This window comes from Calliopsis andreniformis, chromosome 11 (genome assembly GCF_051401765.1).
Source record: "Calliopsis andreniformis isolate RMS-2024a chromosome 11, iyCalAndr_principal, whole genome shotgun sequence".
NCBI classification, from domain to species: domain Eukaryota; kingdom Metazoa; phylum Arthropoda; class Insecta; order Hymenoptera; family Andrenidae; genus Calliopsis; species Calliopsis andreniformis.
This window is the reverse complement of record NC_135072.1, coordinates 15,222,106-15,237,721: the sequence shown is the minus strand read 5'-3', so window position 1 is coordinate 15,237,721 and position 15,616 is coordinate 15,222,106.

Here is a 15,616-nt window from a genome sequence, read left to right as displayed (position 1 = left end):
CAGATTGAATAGTTAGGGCCTTAGAAGTCAACGCCCGAAGCATAAAATGCAATAAAAATACAACAGTGTATCCATCATATAACAGGAATAATTGCAACCAGCTTGAAAGTGATGGCCAATTCTACGTTCCGGGCAACCTAGGCTTCACTCTAGGGCGTTGCTCCACCTGATCGAATAGTTAGAGCCTAAGAAGTCAACGCCAGAAGCATAAAATACAATATAAATACAACAGTTTTTCCATCGTATGAAACGAATAATTGCAACAAGTATGTAACTTATGGTCATTTCTACTTTCCGAGCAACCTAGGCTTCAGCCTAGGGCGTTGCTCCAACAGACTGAATAGTTAGGGCCTTAGAAGTCAACGCCCGAACCATAAAATGCAAAGAAAATACAACAGTGTTTCCATCATATATCAGGAATAATTGCAACCAGTTTGAAAGTGATGGCCAATTCTACGTTCCGGGCAACCTAGGCTTCACTCTAGGGCGTTGCTCCACCAGATCGAATAGTTAGTGCCTTAGAAGTCAACACCAGAAGCATAAAATACAATATAAATACAACAGTTTTTCCATCGTATAAAACAAATAATTGCAACCAGTATGAAACTTATGGTCATTTCTACTTTCCGAGCAACCTAGGCTTCACCCTAGGGCGTTGCTCCAACAGATTGAATAGTTAGGGCCTTGGAAGTCAACGCCCGAACCATAAAATGCAAAAAAAATACAACAGTGTTTCCATCATATATCAGTAATAATTGCAACCAGTTTGAAAGTGATGGCCAATTCTACGTTCCGGGCAACCTAGGCTTCACTCTAGGGCGTTGCTCCACCAGATAGAATAGTTAGTGCCTTAGAAGTCAACGCCAGAAGCATAAAATACAATATAAATACAACAGTTTTTCCATCGTATAAAACGAATAATTGCAACCAGTATGAAACTTATGGTCATTTCTACTTTCCGAGCAAGCTAGCCTTCACCCTAGGGCGTTGGTCCAACAGATTGAATAGTTAGGGCCTTAGAAGTCAACGCCCGAGGCATAAAATGCAATAAAAATACAGCAGTGTTTCCATCATATAACAGGAATAATTGCAACCAGTTTGAAAGTGATGGCCAATTCTACGTTCCGGGCAACCTAGGCATCACTCTATTGCGTCGCTCCACCAGATCGAATAGTTAGTGCCTTAGAAGTCAACGCCAGAAGCATAAAATACGATATAAATACAACTGCTTTTCCATCGTATAAAACGAATAATTGCAACCAGTATGAAACTTATGGTCATTTCTACTTTCCGAGCAAGCTAGGCATCACCCTAGAGCGTTGGTCCAACAGATTGAGTAGTTAGGGCCTTAGAAGTCAACGCCCGAAGCATAAAATGCAATAAAAATACAACAGTGTTTCCATCATATAACAGGAATAATTGCGACCAGTTTGAAAGTGATGGCCAATTCTACGTACCGGACGACCTAGGTTTCACACTATTGCGTTGCTCCACCAGATCGAATAGTTAGTGCCTTAGAAGTCAACGCCAGAAGCATAAAATACAATATAAATACAACAGTTTTTCCATCGTATGAAACGAATAATTGCAACAAGTATGAAACTTATGGTCATTTCTACTTTCCGAGCAACCTAGGCTTCACCCTAGGGCGTTGCTCCAACAGACTGAATAGTTAGGGCCTTAGAAGTCAACGCCCGAACCATAAAATGCAAAGAAAATACAACAGTGTTTCCATCATATATCAGGAATAATTGCAACCAGTTTGAAAGTGATGGCCAATTCTACGTTCCGGGCAACCTAGGCTTCACTCTAGGGCGTTGCTCCACCAGATCGAATAGTTAGTGCCTTAGAAGTCAACGCCAGAAGCATAAAATACAATATAAATACAACAGTTTTTCCATCGTATAAAACTAATAATTGCAACCAGTATGAAACTTATGGTCATTTCTACTTTCCGAGCAACCTAGGCTTCACCCTAGGGCGTTGCTCCAACAGATTGAATAGTTAGGGCCTTGGAAGTCAAGGCCCGAACCATAAAATGCAAAAAAAAATACAACAGTGTTTCCATCATATAACAGGAATAATTGCGACCAGTTTGAAAGTGATAGCCAATTCTACGTTCCGGGCAACCTAGGCTTCACTCTATTGCGTTGCTCCACCAGATCGAATAGTTAGTGCCTTAGAAGTCAACGCCAGAAGCATAAAATACAATATAAATACAGCAGTTTTTCTATCGTATAAAACGAATAATTGCAACCAGTATGAAACTTATGGACATTTCTACTTTTCGAGCAACCTAGGCTTCACCCTAGGGCGTTGCTCCAACAGATTGAATAGTTAGGGCCTTAGAAGTCAACGCCCGAACCATAAAATGCAAAAAAAATACAACAGTGTTTCCATCATATATCAGGAATAATTGCAACCAGTTTGAAAGTGATGGCCAATTCTACGTTCCGGGCAACCTAGGCTTCACTCTAGGGCGTTGCTGCACCAGGCCGAATAGTTACGGCCTAAGAAGTCAACGCCAGAAGCATAAAATGCAATAAAAATACAACAGTGTATCCATCATATAACAGGAATAATTGCAACCAGTTTGAAAGTGATGGCCAATTCTACGTTCCGGGAAACCTAGGTTTCACTCCAGGGCGTTGCTGCACCAGACCGAATAGTTACGGCCTAAGAAGTCAACCCCAGAAGCATAAAATACGATATAAATACAACAGCTTTTCCATCGTATAAAACGAATAATTGCAACCAGTATGAAACTTATGGTCATTTCTACTTTCCGAGCAAGCTAGGCTTCACCCTAGGGCGTTGCTCCACCAGATCGAATAGTTAGTGCCTTAGAAGTCAACGTCACAAGCATAAAATACAATATAAATACAACAGTTTTTCCATCGTATAAAACGAATAATTGCAACCAGTATGAAACTTATGGTCATTTCTACTTTCCGAGCAAGCTAGCCTTCACCCTAGGGCGTTGGTCCAACAGATTGAATAGTTAGGGCCTTAGAAGTCAACGCCCGAGGCATAAAATGCAATAAAAATACAGCAGTGTTTCCATCATATAACAGGAATAATTGCAACCAGTTTGAAAGTGATGGCCAATTCTACGTTCCGGGCAACCTAGGCATCACTCTATTGCGTCGCTCCACCAGATCGAATAGTTAGTGCCTTAGAAGTCAACGCCAGAAGCATAAAATACGATATAAATACAACTGCTTTTCCATCGTATAAAACGAATAATTGCAACCAGTATGAAACTTATGGTCATTTCTACTTTCCGAGCAAGCTAGGCATCACCCTAGAGCGTTGGTCCAACAGATTGAGTAGTTAGGGCCTTAGAAGTCAACGCCCGAAGCATAAAATGCAATAAAAATACAACAGTGTTTCCATCATATAACAGGAATAATTGCGACCAGTTTGAAAGTGATGGCCAATTCTACGTACCGGACGACCTAGGTTTCACACTATTGCGTTGCTCCACCAGATCGAATAGTTAGTGCCTTAGAAGTCAACGCCAGAAGCATAAAATACAATATAAATACAACAGTTTTTCCATCGTATGAAACGAATAATTGCAACAAGTATGAAACTTATGGTCATTTCTACTTTCCGAGCAACCTAGGCTTCACCCTAGGGCGTTGCTCCAACAGACTGAATAGTTAGGGCCTTAGAAGTCAACGCCCGAACCATAAAATGCAAAGAAAATACAACAGTGTTTCCATCATATATCAGGAATAATTGCAACCAGTTTGAAAGTGATGGCCAATTCTACGTTCCGGGCAACCTAGGCTTCACTCTAGGGCGTTGCTCCACCAGATCGAATAGTTAGTGCCTTAGAAGTCAACGCCAGAAGCATAAAATACAATATAAATACAACAGTTTTTCCATCGTATAAAACTAATAATTGCAACCAGTATGAAACTTATGGTCATTTCTACTTTCCGAGCAACCTAGGCTTCACCCTAGGGCGTTGCTCCAACAGATTGAATAGTTAGGGCCTTGGAAGTCAAGGCCCGAACCATAAAATGCAAAAAAAAATACAACAGTGTTTCCATCATATAACAGGAATAATTGCGACCAGTTTGAAAGTGATGGCCAATTCTACGTTCCGGGCAACCTAGGCTTCACTCTATTGCGTTGCTCCACCAGATCGAATAGTTAGTGCCTTAGAAGTCAACGCCAGAAGCATAAAATACAATATAAATACAGCAGTTTTTCTATCGTATAAAACGAATAATTGCAACCAGTATGAAACTTATGGACATTTCTACTTTTCGAGCAACCTAGGCTTCACCCTAGGGCGTTGCTCCAACAGATTGAATAGTTAGGGCCTTAGAAGTCAACGCCCGAACCATAAAATGCAAAAAAAATACAACAGTGTTTCCATCATATATCAGGAATAATTGCAACCAGTTTGAAAGTGATGGCCAATTCTACGTTCCGGGCAACCTAGGCTTCACTCTAGGGCGTTGCTGCACCAGGCCGAATAGTTACGGCCTAAGAAGTCAACGCCAGAAGCATAAAATGCAATAAAAATACAACAGTGTATCCATCATATAACAGGAATAATTGCAACCAGTTTGAAAGTGATGGCCAATTCTACGTTCCGGGAAACCTAGGTTTCACTCCAGGGCGTTGCTGCACCAGACCGAATAGTTACGGCCTAAGAAGTCAACCCCAGAAGCATAAAATACGATATAAATACAACAGCTTTTCCATCGTATAAAACGAATAATTGCAACCAGTATGAAACTTATGGTCATTTCTACTTTCCGAGCAAGCTAGGCTTCACCCTAGGGCGTTGCTCCACCAGATCGAATAGTTAGTGCCTTAGAAGTCAACGTCACAAGCATAAAATACAATATAAATACAACAGTTTTTCCATCGTATAAAACGAATAATTGCAACCAGTATGAAACTTATGGTCATTCCTACTTTCCGAGCAACCTAGGCTTCACCCTAGGGCGTTGCTCCAACGGATTGAATAGTTAGGGCCTTAGAAGCCAGCGCCCGAACCATAAAATGCAAAAAAAAATACCGCAGTGTTTCCATCATATAACAGGTATAATTGCAACCAGTTTGAAATTGATGGCCAATTCTACGTTCCGGGCAACCTAGGCATCACTCTATTGCGTTGCTCCACCAGATCGAATAGTTAGTGCCTTAGAAGTCAACGCCAGAAGCATAAAATACAATATAAATACAACAGTTTTTCCATCGTATAAAACGAATAATTGCAACCAGTATGAAACTTATGGTAATTTCTACTTTCCGAGCAACCTAGGCTTCACCCTAGGGCGTTGCTCCAACGGATTGAATAGTTAGGGCGATAGAAGCCAGCGCCCGAACCATAAAATGCAAAAAAAATACAGCAGTGTTTCCATCATATAACAGGTATAATTGCAACCAGTTTGAAATTGATGGCCAATTCTACGTTCCGGGCAACCTAGGCATCACTCTAGGGCGTTGCTCCACCAGATCGAATAGTTAGTGCCTTAGAAGTCAACGCCAGAAGCATAAAATACAATATAAATACAACAGTTTTTCCATCGTATAAAACGAATAATTGCAACCAGTATGAAACTTATGGATATTTCTACTTTCCGAGCAACCGAGGCTTCACCCTACGGCGTTGGTCCAACAGATTGAATAGTTAGGGCCTTAGAAGTCAACGCCCGAAGCATAAAATGCAATAAAAATACAACAGTGTATCCATCATATAACAGGAATAATTGCAACCAGCTTGAAAGTGATGGCCAATTCTACGTTCCGGGCAACCTAGGCTTCACTCTAGGGCGTTGCTCCACCTGATCGAATAGTTAGAGCCTAAGAAGTCAACGCCAGAAGCATAAAATACAATATAAATACAACAGTTTTTCCATCGTATGAAACGAATAATTGCAACAAGTATGTAACTTATGGTCATTTCTACTTTCCGAGCAACCTAGGCTTCAGCCTAGGGCGTTGCTCCAACAGACTGAATAGTTAGGGCCTTAGAAGTCAACGCCCGAACCATAAAATGCAAAGAAAATACAACAGTGTTTCCATCATATATCAGGAATAATTGCAACCAGTTTGAAAGTGATGGCCAATTCTACGTTCCGGGCAACCTAGGCTTCACTCTAGGGCGTTGCTCCACCAGATCGAATAGTTAGTGCCTTAGAAGTCAACACCAGAAGCATAAAATACAATATAAATACAACAGTTTTTCCATCGTATAAAACAAATAATTGCAACCAGTATGAAACTTATGGTCATTTCTACTTTCCGAGCAACCTAGGCTTCACCCTAGGGCGTTGCTCCAACAGATTGAATAGTTAGGGCCTTGGAAGTCAACGCCCGAACCATAAAATGCAAAAAAAATACAACAGTGTTTCCATCATATATCAGTAATAATTGCAACCAGTTTGAAAGTGATGGCCAATTCTACGTTCCGGGCAACCTAGGCTTCACTCTAGGGCGTTGCTCCACCAGATAGAATAGTTAGTGCCTTAGAAGTCAACGCCAGAAGCATAAAATACAATATAAATACAACAGTTTTTCCATCGTATAAAACGAATAATTGCAACCAGTATGAAACTTATGGTCATTTCTACTTTCCGAGCAAGCTAGCCTTCACCCTAGGGCGTTGGTCCAACAGATTGAATAGTTAGGGCCTTAGAAGTCAACGCCCGAGGCATAAAATGCAATAAAAATACAGCAGTGTTTCCATCATATAACAGGAATAATTGCAACCAGTTTGAAAGTGATGGCCAATTCTACGTTCCGGGCAACCTAGGCATCACTCTATTGCGTCGCTCCACCAGATCGAATAGTTAGTGCCTTAGAAGTCAACGCCAGAAGCATAAAATACGATATAAATACAACTGCTTTTCCATCGTATAAAACGAATAATTGCAACCAGTATGAAACTTATGGTCATTTCTACTTTCCGAGCAAGCTAGGCATCACCCTAGAGCGTTGGTCCAACAGATTGAGTAGTTAGGGCCTTAGAAGTCAACGCCCGAAGCATAAAATGCAATAAAAATACAACAGTGTTTCCATCATATAACAGGAATAATTGCGACCAGTTTGAAAGTGATGGCCAATTCTACGTACCGGACGACCTAGGTTTCACACTATTGCGTTGCTCCACCAGATCGAATAGTTAGTGCCTTAGAAGTCAACGCCAGAAGCATAAAATACAATATAAATACAACAGTTTTTCCATCGTATGAAACGAATAATTGCAACAAGTATGAAACTTATGGTCATTTCTACTTTCCGAGCAACCTAGGCTTCACCCTAGGGCGTTGCTCCAACAGACTGAATAGTTAGGGCCTTAGAAGTCAACGCCCGAACCATAAAATGCAAAGAAAATACAACAGTGTTTCCATCATATATCAGGAATAATTGCAACCAGTTTGAAAGTGATGGCCAATTCTACGTTCCGGGCAACCTAGGCTTCACTCTAGGGCGTTGCTCCACCAGATCGAATAGTTAGTGCCTTAGAAGTCAACGCCAGAAGCATAAAATACAATATAAATACAACAGTTTTTCCATCGTATAAAACTAATAATTGCAACCAGTATGAAACTTATGGTCATTTCTACTTTCCGAGCAACCTAGGCTTCACCCTAGGGCGTTGCTCCAACAGATTGAATAGTTAGGGCCTTGGAAGTCAAGGCCCGAACCATAAAATGCAAAAAAAAATACAACAGTGTTTCCATCATATAACAGGAATAATTGCGACCAGTTTGAAAGTGATAGCCAATTCTACGTTCCGGGCAACCTAGGCTTCACTCTATTGCGTTGCTCCACCAGATCGAATAGTTAGTGCCTTAGAAGTCAACGCCAGAAGCATAAAATACAATATAAATACAGCAGTTTTTCTATCGTATAAAACGAATAATTGCAACCAGTATGAAACTTATGGACATTTCTACTTTTCGAGCAACCTAGGCTTCACCCTAGGGCGTTGCTCCAACAGATTGAATAGTTAGGGCCTTAGAAGTCAACGCCCGAACCATAAAATGCAAAAAAAATACAACAGTGTTTCCATCATATATCAGGAATAATTGCAACCAGTTTGAAAGTGATGGCCAATTCTACGTTCCGGGCAACCTAGGCTTCACTCTAGGGCGTTGCTGCACCAGGCCGAATAGTTACGGCCTAAGAAGTCAACGCCAGAAGCATAAAATGCAATAAAAATACAACAGTGTATCCATCATATAACAGGAATAATTGCAACCAGTTTGAAAGTGATGGCCAATTCTACGTTCCGGGAAACCTAGGTTTCACTCCAGGGCGTTGCTGCACCAGACCGAATAGTTACGGCCTAAGAAGTCAACCCCAGAAGCATAAAATACGATATAAATACAACAGCTTTTCCATCGTATAAAACGAATAATTGCAACCAGTATGAAACTTATGGTCATTTCTACTTTCCGAGCAAGCTAGGCTTCACCCTAGGGCGTTGCTCCACCAGATCGAATAGTTAGTGCCTTAGAAGTCAACGTCACAAGCATAAAATACAATATAAATACAACAGTTTTTCCATCGTATAAAACGAATAATTGCAACCAGTATGAAACTTATGGTCATTTCTACTTTCCGAGCAAGCTAGCCTTCACCCTAGGGCGTTGGTCCAACAGATTGAATAGTTAGGGCCTTAGAAGTCAACGCCCGAGGCATAAAATGCAATAAAAATACAGCAGTGTTTCCATCATATAACAGGAATAATTGCAACCAGTTTGAAAGTGATGGCCAATTCTACGTTCCGGGCAACCTAGGCATCACTCTATTGCGTCGCTCCACCAGATCGAATAGTTAGTGCCTTAGAAGTCAACGCCAGAAGCATAAAATACGATATAAATACAACTGCTTTTCCATCGTATAAAACGAATAATTGCAACCAGTATGAAACTTATGGTCATTTCTACTTTCCGAGCAAGCTAGGCATCACCCTAGAGCGTTGGTCCAACAGATTGAGTAGTTAGGGCCTTAGAAGTCAACGCCCGAAGCATAAAATGCAATAAAAATACAACAGTGTTTCCATCATATAACAGGAATAATTGCGACCAGTTTGAAAGTGATGGCCAATTCTACGTACCGGACGACCTAGGTTTCACACTATTGCGTTGCTCCACCAGATCGAATAGTTAGTGCCTTAGAAGTCAACGCCAGAAGCATAAAATACAATATAAATACAACAGTTTTTCCATCGTATGAAACGAATAATTGCAACAAGTATGAAACTTATGGTCATTTCTACTTTCCGAGCAACCTAGGCTTCACCCTAGGGCGTTGCTCCAACAGACTGAATAGTTAGGGCCTTAGAAGTCAACGCCCGAACCATAAAATGCAAAGAAAATACAACAGTGTTTCCATCATATATCAGGAATAATTGCAACCAGTTTGAAAGTGATGGCCAATTCTACGTTCCGGGCAACCTAGGCTTCACTCTAGGGCGTTGCTCCACCAGATCGAATAGTTAGTGCCTTAGAAGTCAACGCCAGAAGCATAAAATACAATATAAATACAACAGTTTTTCCATCGTATAAAACTAATAATTGCAACCAGTATGAAACTTATGGTCATTTCTACTTTCCGAGCAACCTAGGCTTCACCCTAGGGCGTTGCTCCAACAGATTGAATAGTTAGGGCCTTGGAAGTCAAGGCCCGAACCATAAAATGCAAAAAAAAATACAACAGTGTTTCCATCATATAACAGGAATAATTGCGACCAGTTTGAAAGTGATGGCCAATTCTACGTTCCGGGCAACCTAGGCTTCACTCTATTGCGTTGCTCCACCAGATCGAATAGTTAGTGCCTTAGAAGTCAACGCCAGAAGCATAAAATACAATATAAATACAGCAGTTTTTCTATCGTATAAAACGAATAATTGCAACCAGTATGAAACTTATGGACATTTCTACTTTTCGAGCAACCTAGGCTTCACCCTAGGGCGTTGCTCCAACAGATTGAATAGTTAGGGCCTTAGAAGTCAACGCCCGAACCATAAAATGCAAAAAAAATACAACAGTGTTTCCATCATATATCAGGAATAATTGCAACCAGTTTGAAAGTGATGGCCAATTCTACGTTCCGGGCAACCTAGGCTTCACTCTAGGGCGTTGCTGCACCAGGCCGAATAGTTACGGCCTAAGAAGTCAACGCCAGAAGCATAAAATGCAATAAAAATACAACAGTGTATCCATCATATAACAGGAATAATTGCAACCAGTTTGAAAGTGATGGCCAATTCTACGTTCCGGGAAACCTAGGTTTCACTCCAGGGCGTTGCTGCACCAGACCGAATAGTTACGGCCTAAGAAGTCAACCCCAGAAGCATAAAATACGATATAAATACAACAGCTTTTCCATCGTATAAAACGAATAATTGCAACCAGTATGAAACTTATGGTCATTTCTACTTTCCGAGCAAGCTAGGCTTCACCCTAGGGCGTTGCTCCACCAGATCGAATAGTTAGTGCCTTAGAAGTCAACGTCACAAGCATAAAATACAATATAAATACAACAGTTTTTCCATCGTATAAAACGAATAATTGCAACCAGTATGAAACTTATGGTCATTCCTACTTTCCGAGCAACCTAGGCTTCACCCTAGGGCGTTGCTCCAACGGATTGAATAGTTAGGGCCTTAGAAGCCAGCGCCCGAACCATAAAATGCAAAAAAAAATACCGCAGTGTTTCCATCATATAACAGGTATAATTGCAACCAGTTTGAAATTGATGGCCAATTCTACGTTCCGGGCAACCTAGGCATCACTCTATTGCGTTGCTCCACCAGATCGAATAGTTAGTGCCTTAGAAGTCAACGCCAGAAGCATAAAATACAATATAAATACAACAGTTTTTCCATCGTATAAAACGAATAATTGCAACCAGTATGAAACTTATGGTAATTTCTACTTTCCGAGCAACCTAGGCTTCACCCTAGGGCGTTGCTCCAACGGATTGAATAGTTAGGGCGATAGAAGCCAGCGCCCGAACCATAAAATGCAAAAAAAATACAGCAGTGTTTCCATCATATAACAGGTATAATTGCAACCAGTTTGAAATTGATGGCCAATTCTACGTTCCGGGCAACCTAGGCATCACTCTATTGCGTTGCTCCACCAGATCGAATAGTTAGTGCCTTAGAAGTCAACGCCAGAAGCATAAAATACAATATAAATACAGCAGTTTTTCCATCGTATAAAACGAATAATTGCAACCAGTATGAAACTTATGGACATTTCTACTTTTCGCGCAACCTAGGCTTCACCCTAGGGCGTTGCTCCAACAGATTGAATAGTTAGGGCCTTAGAAGTCAACGCCCGAACCATAAAATGCAAAAAAAATACAACAGTGTTTCCATCATATATCAGGAATAATGCAACCAGTTTGAAAGTGATGGCCAATTCTACGTTCCGGGCAACCTAGGCTTCACTCTAGGGCGTTGCTCCACCAGATCGAATAGTTAGTGCCTTAGAAGTCAACGCCAGAAGCATAAAATACAATATAAATACAACAGTTTTTCCATCGTATAAAACGAATAATTGCAACCAGTATGAAACTTATGGTCATTTATACTTTCCGAGCAAGCTAGCCTTCACCCTAGGGCGTTGGTCCAACAGATTGAATAGCTAGGGCCTTAGAAGTCAACGCCCGAAGCGTAAAATGCAATAAAAATACAGCAGTGTTTCCATCATATAATAGGAATAATTGCAACCAGTTTGAAAGTGATGGCCAATTCTACGTTCCGGGCAACCTAGGCATCACTCTATTGCGTCGCTCCACCAGATCGAATAGTTAGTGCCTTAGAAGTCAACGCCAGAAGCATAAAATACGATATAAATACAACTGCTTTTCCATCGTATAAAACGAATAATTGCAACCAGTATGAAACTTATGGTCATTTCTACTTTCCGAGCAAGCTAGGCATCACCCTAGAGCGTTGCTCCAACAGATTGAGTAGTTAGGGCCTTAGAAGTCAACGCCCGAAGCATAAAATGCAATAAAAATACAACAGTGTTTCCATCATATAACAGGAATAATTGCGACCAGTTTGAAAGTGATGGCCAATTCTACGTTCCGGACGACCTAGGTTTCACACTATTGCGTTGCTCCACCAGATCGAATAGTTAGTGCCTTAGAAGTCAACGCCAGAAGCATAAAATACAATAAAAATACAACAGTTTTTCCATCGTATGAAACGAATAATTGCAACAAGTATGAAACTTATGGTCATTTCTACCTTCCGAGCAACCTAGGCTTCACCCTAGGGCGTTGCTCCAACAGACTGAATAGTTAGGGCCTTAGAAGTCAACGCCCGAACCATAAAATGCAAAGAAAATACAACAGTGTTTCCATCATATATCAGGAATAATTGCAACCAGTTTGAAAGTGATGGCCAATTCTACGTTCCGGGCAACCTAGGCTTCACTCTAGGGCGTTGCTCCAGCAGATCGAATAGTTAGTGCCTTAGAAGTCAACGCCAGAAGCATAAAATACAATATAAATACAACAGTTTTTCCATCGTATAAAACAAATAATTGCAACCAGTATGAAACTTATGGTCATTTCTACTTTCCGAGCAACCTAGGCTTCACTCTAGGGCGTTGCTCCAACAGATTGAATAGTTAGGGCCTTAGAAGTCAAGGCCCGAACCATAAAATGCAAAAAAAGATACAACAGTGTTTCCATCATATAGCAGGAATAATTGCGACCAGTTTGAAAGTGATGGCCAATTCTACGTTCCGGGCAACCTAGGCTTCACTCTATTGCGTTGCTCCACCAGATCGAATAGTTAGTGCCTTAGAAGTCAACGCCAAAAGCATAAAATACAATATAAATACAGCAGTTTTTCCATCGTATAAAACGAATAATTGCAACCAGTATGAAACTTATGGACATTTCTACTTTTCGAGCAACCTAGGCTTCACCCTAGGGCGTTGCTCCAACAGATTGAATAGTTAGGGCCTTAGAAGTCAACGCCCGAACCATAAAATGCAAAAAAAATACAACAGTGTTTCCATCATATATCAGGAATAATTGCAACCAGTTTGAAAGTGATGGCCAATTCTACGTTCCGGGCAACCTAGGCTTCACTCTAGGGCGTTGCTCCACCAGATCGAATAGTTAGTGCCTTAGAAGTCAACGCCAGAAGCATAAAATACAATATAAATACAACAGTTTTTCCATCGTATAAAACGAATAATTGCAACCAGTATGAAACTTATGGATATTTCTACTTTCCGAGCAACCGAGGCTTCACCCTACGGCGTTGGTCCAACAGATTGAATAGTTAGGGCCTTAGAAGTCAACGCCCGAAGCATAAAATGCAATAAAAATACAACAGTGTATCCATCATATAACAGGAATAATTGCAACCAGCTTGAAAGTGATGGCCAATTCTACGTTCCGGGCAACCTAGGCTTCACTCTAGGGCGTTGCTCCACCTGATCGAATAGTTAGAGCCTAAGAAGTCAACGCCAGAAGCATAAAATACAATATAAATACAACAGTTTTTCCATCGTATGAAACGAATAATTGCAACAAGTATGTAACTTATGGTCATTTCTACTTTCCGAGCAACCTAGGCTTCAGCCTAGGGCGTTGCTCCAACAGACTGAATAGTTAGGGCCTTAGAATTCAACGCCCGAACCATAAAATGCAAAGAAAATACAACAGTGTTTCCATCATATATCAGGAATAATTGCAACCAGTTTGAAAGTGATGGCCAATTCTACGTTCCGGGCAACCTAGGCTTCACTCTAGGGCGTTGCTCCACCAGATCGAATAGTTAGTGCCTTAGAAGTCAACGCCAGAAGCATAAAATACAATATAAATACAACAGTTTTTCCATCGTATAAAACAAATAATTGCAACCAGTATGAAACTTATGGTCATTTCTACTTTCCGAGCAACCTAGGCTTCACCCTAGGGCGTTGCTCCAACAGATTGAATAGTTAGGGCCTTGGAAGTCAACGCCCGAACCATAAAATGCAAAAAAAATACAACAGTGTTTCCATCATATATCAGTAATAATTGCAACCAGTTTGAAAGTGATGGCCAATTCTACGTTCCGGGCAACCTAGGCTTCACTCTAGGGCGTTGCTCCACCAGATCGAATAGTTAGTGCCTTAGAAGTCAACGCCAGAATCATAAAATACAATATAAATACAACAGTTTTTCCATCGTATAAAACGAATAATTGCAACCAGTATGAAACTTATGGTCATTTCTACTTTCCGAGCAAGCTAGCCTTCACCCTAGGGCGTTGGTCCAACAGATTGAATAGTTAGGGCCTTAGAAGTCAACGCCCGAGGCATAAAATGCAATAAAAATACAGCAGTGTTTCCATCATATAACAGGAATAATTGCAACCAGTTTGAAAGTGATGGCCAATTCTACGTTCCGGGCAACCTAGGCATCACTCTATTGCGTCGCTCCACCAGATCGAATAGTTAGTGCCTTAGAAGTCAACGCCAGAAGCATAAAATACAATATAAATACAACAGTTTTTCCATCGTATAAAACGAATAATTGCAACCAGTATGAGACCTATTGTCATTTCTACTTTCCGAGCAACCTAGGCTTCACCCTAGGGCGTTGCTCCAACGGATTGAATAGTTAGGGCGATAGAAGCCAGCGCCCGAACCATAAAATGCAAAAAAAATACAGCAGTGTTTCCATCATATAACAGGTATAATTGCAACCAGTTTGAAATTCATGGCCAATTCTACGTTCCGGGCAACCTAGGCATCACTCTATTGCGTTGCTCCACCAGATCGAATGGTTAGTGCCTTAGAAGTCAACGCCAGAAGCATAAAATACAATATAAATACAACAGTTTTTCCATCGTATAAATCGAATAATTGCAACCAGTATGAAACTTATGGCCATTTTGACTTTCCGAGAAACCTAGGCTTCACCCTAGGGCGTTGCTCCAACAGATTGAATAGTTACGGCCTTAGAAGTCAACGCACGAGCCATAAAATGCAAAAAAAATACAACAGTGTTTCCATCATATATCAGGAATAATTGCAACCAGTTTGAAAGTGATGGCCAATTCTACGTTCCGGGAAACCTAGGTTTCACTTCAGGGCGTAGCTGCACCAGGCCGAATAGTTACGGCCTAAGAAGTCAACGCCAGAAGCATAAAATGCAATAAAAATACAACAGTGTATCCATCATATAACAGGAATAATTCCAACCAGTTTGAAAGTGATGGCCAATTCTACGTTCCGGGCAACCTAAGCATCACTCTATTGCGTCGCTCCACCAGATCGAATAGTTAGTGCCTTAGAAGTCAACGCCAGAAGCATAAAATACAATATAAATACAACAGTTTTTCCATTGTATAAAACGAATAATTGCTACCAGTATGAAACTTATGGACATTTCTACTTTCCGAGCAACCAAGGCTTCACCCTAGGGCGTTGCTCCAACAGATTGAATAGTTAGGGCCTTAGAAGTCAACGCCCGAACCATAAAATGCAAAAAACATACAACAGTGTTTCCATCATATATCAGGAATAATTGCAACCAGTTTGAAAGTGATGGCCAATTCTACGTTCCGGGAAACCTAGGCTTCACTCTAGGGCGTTGCTCCACCAGATC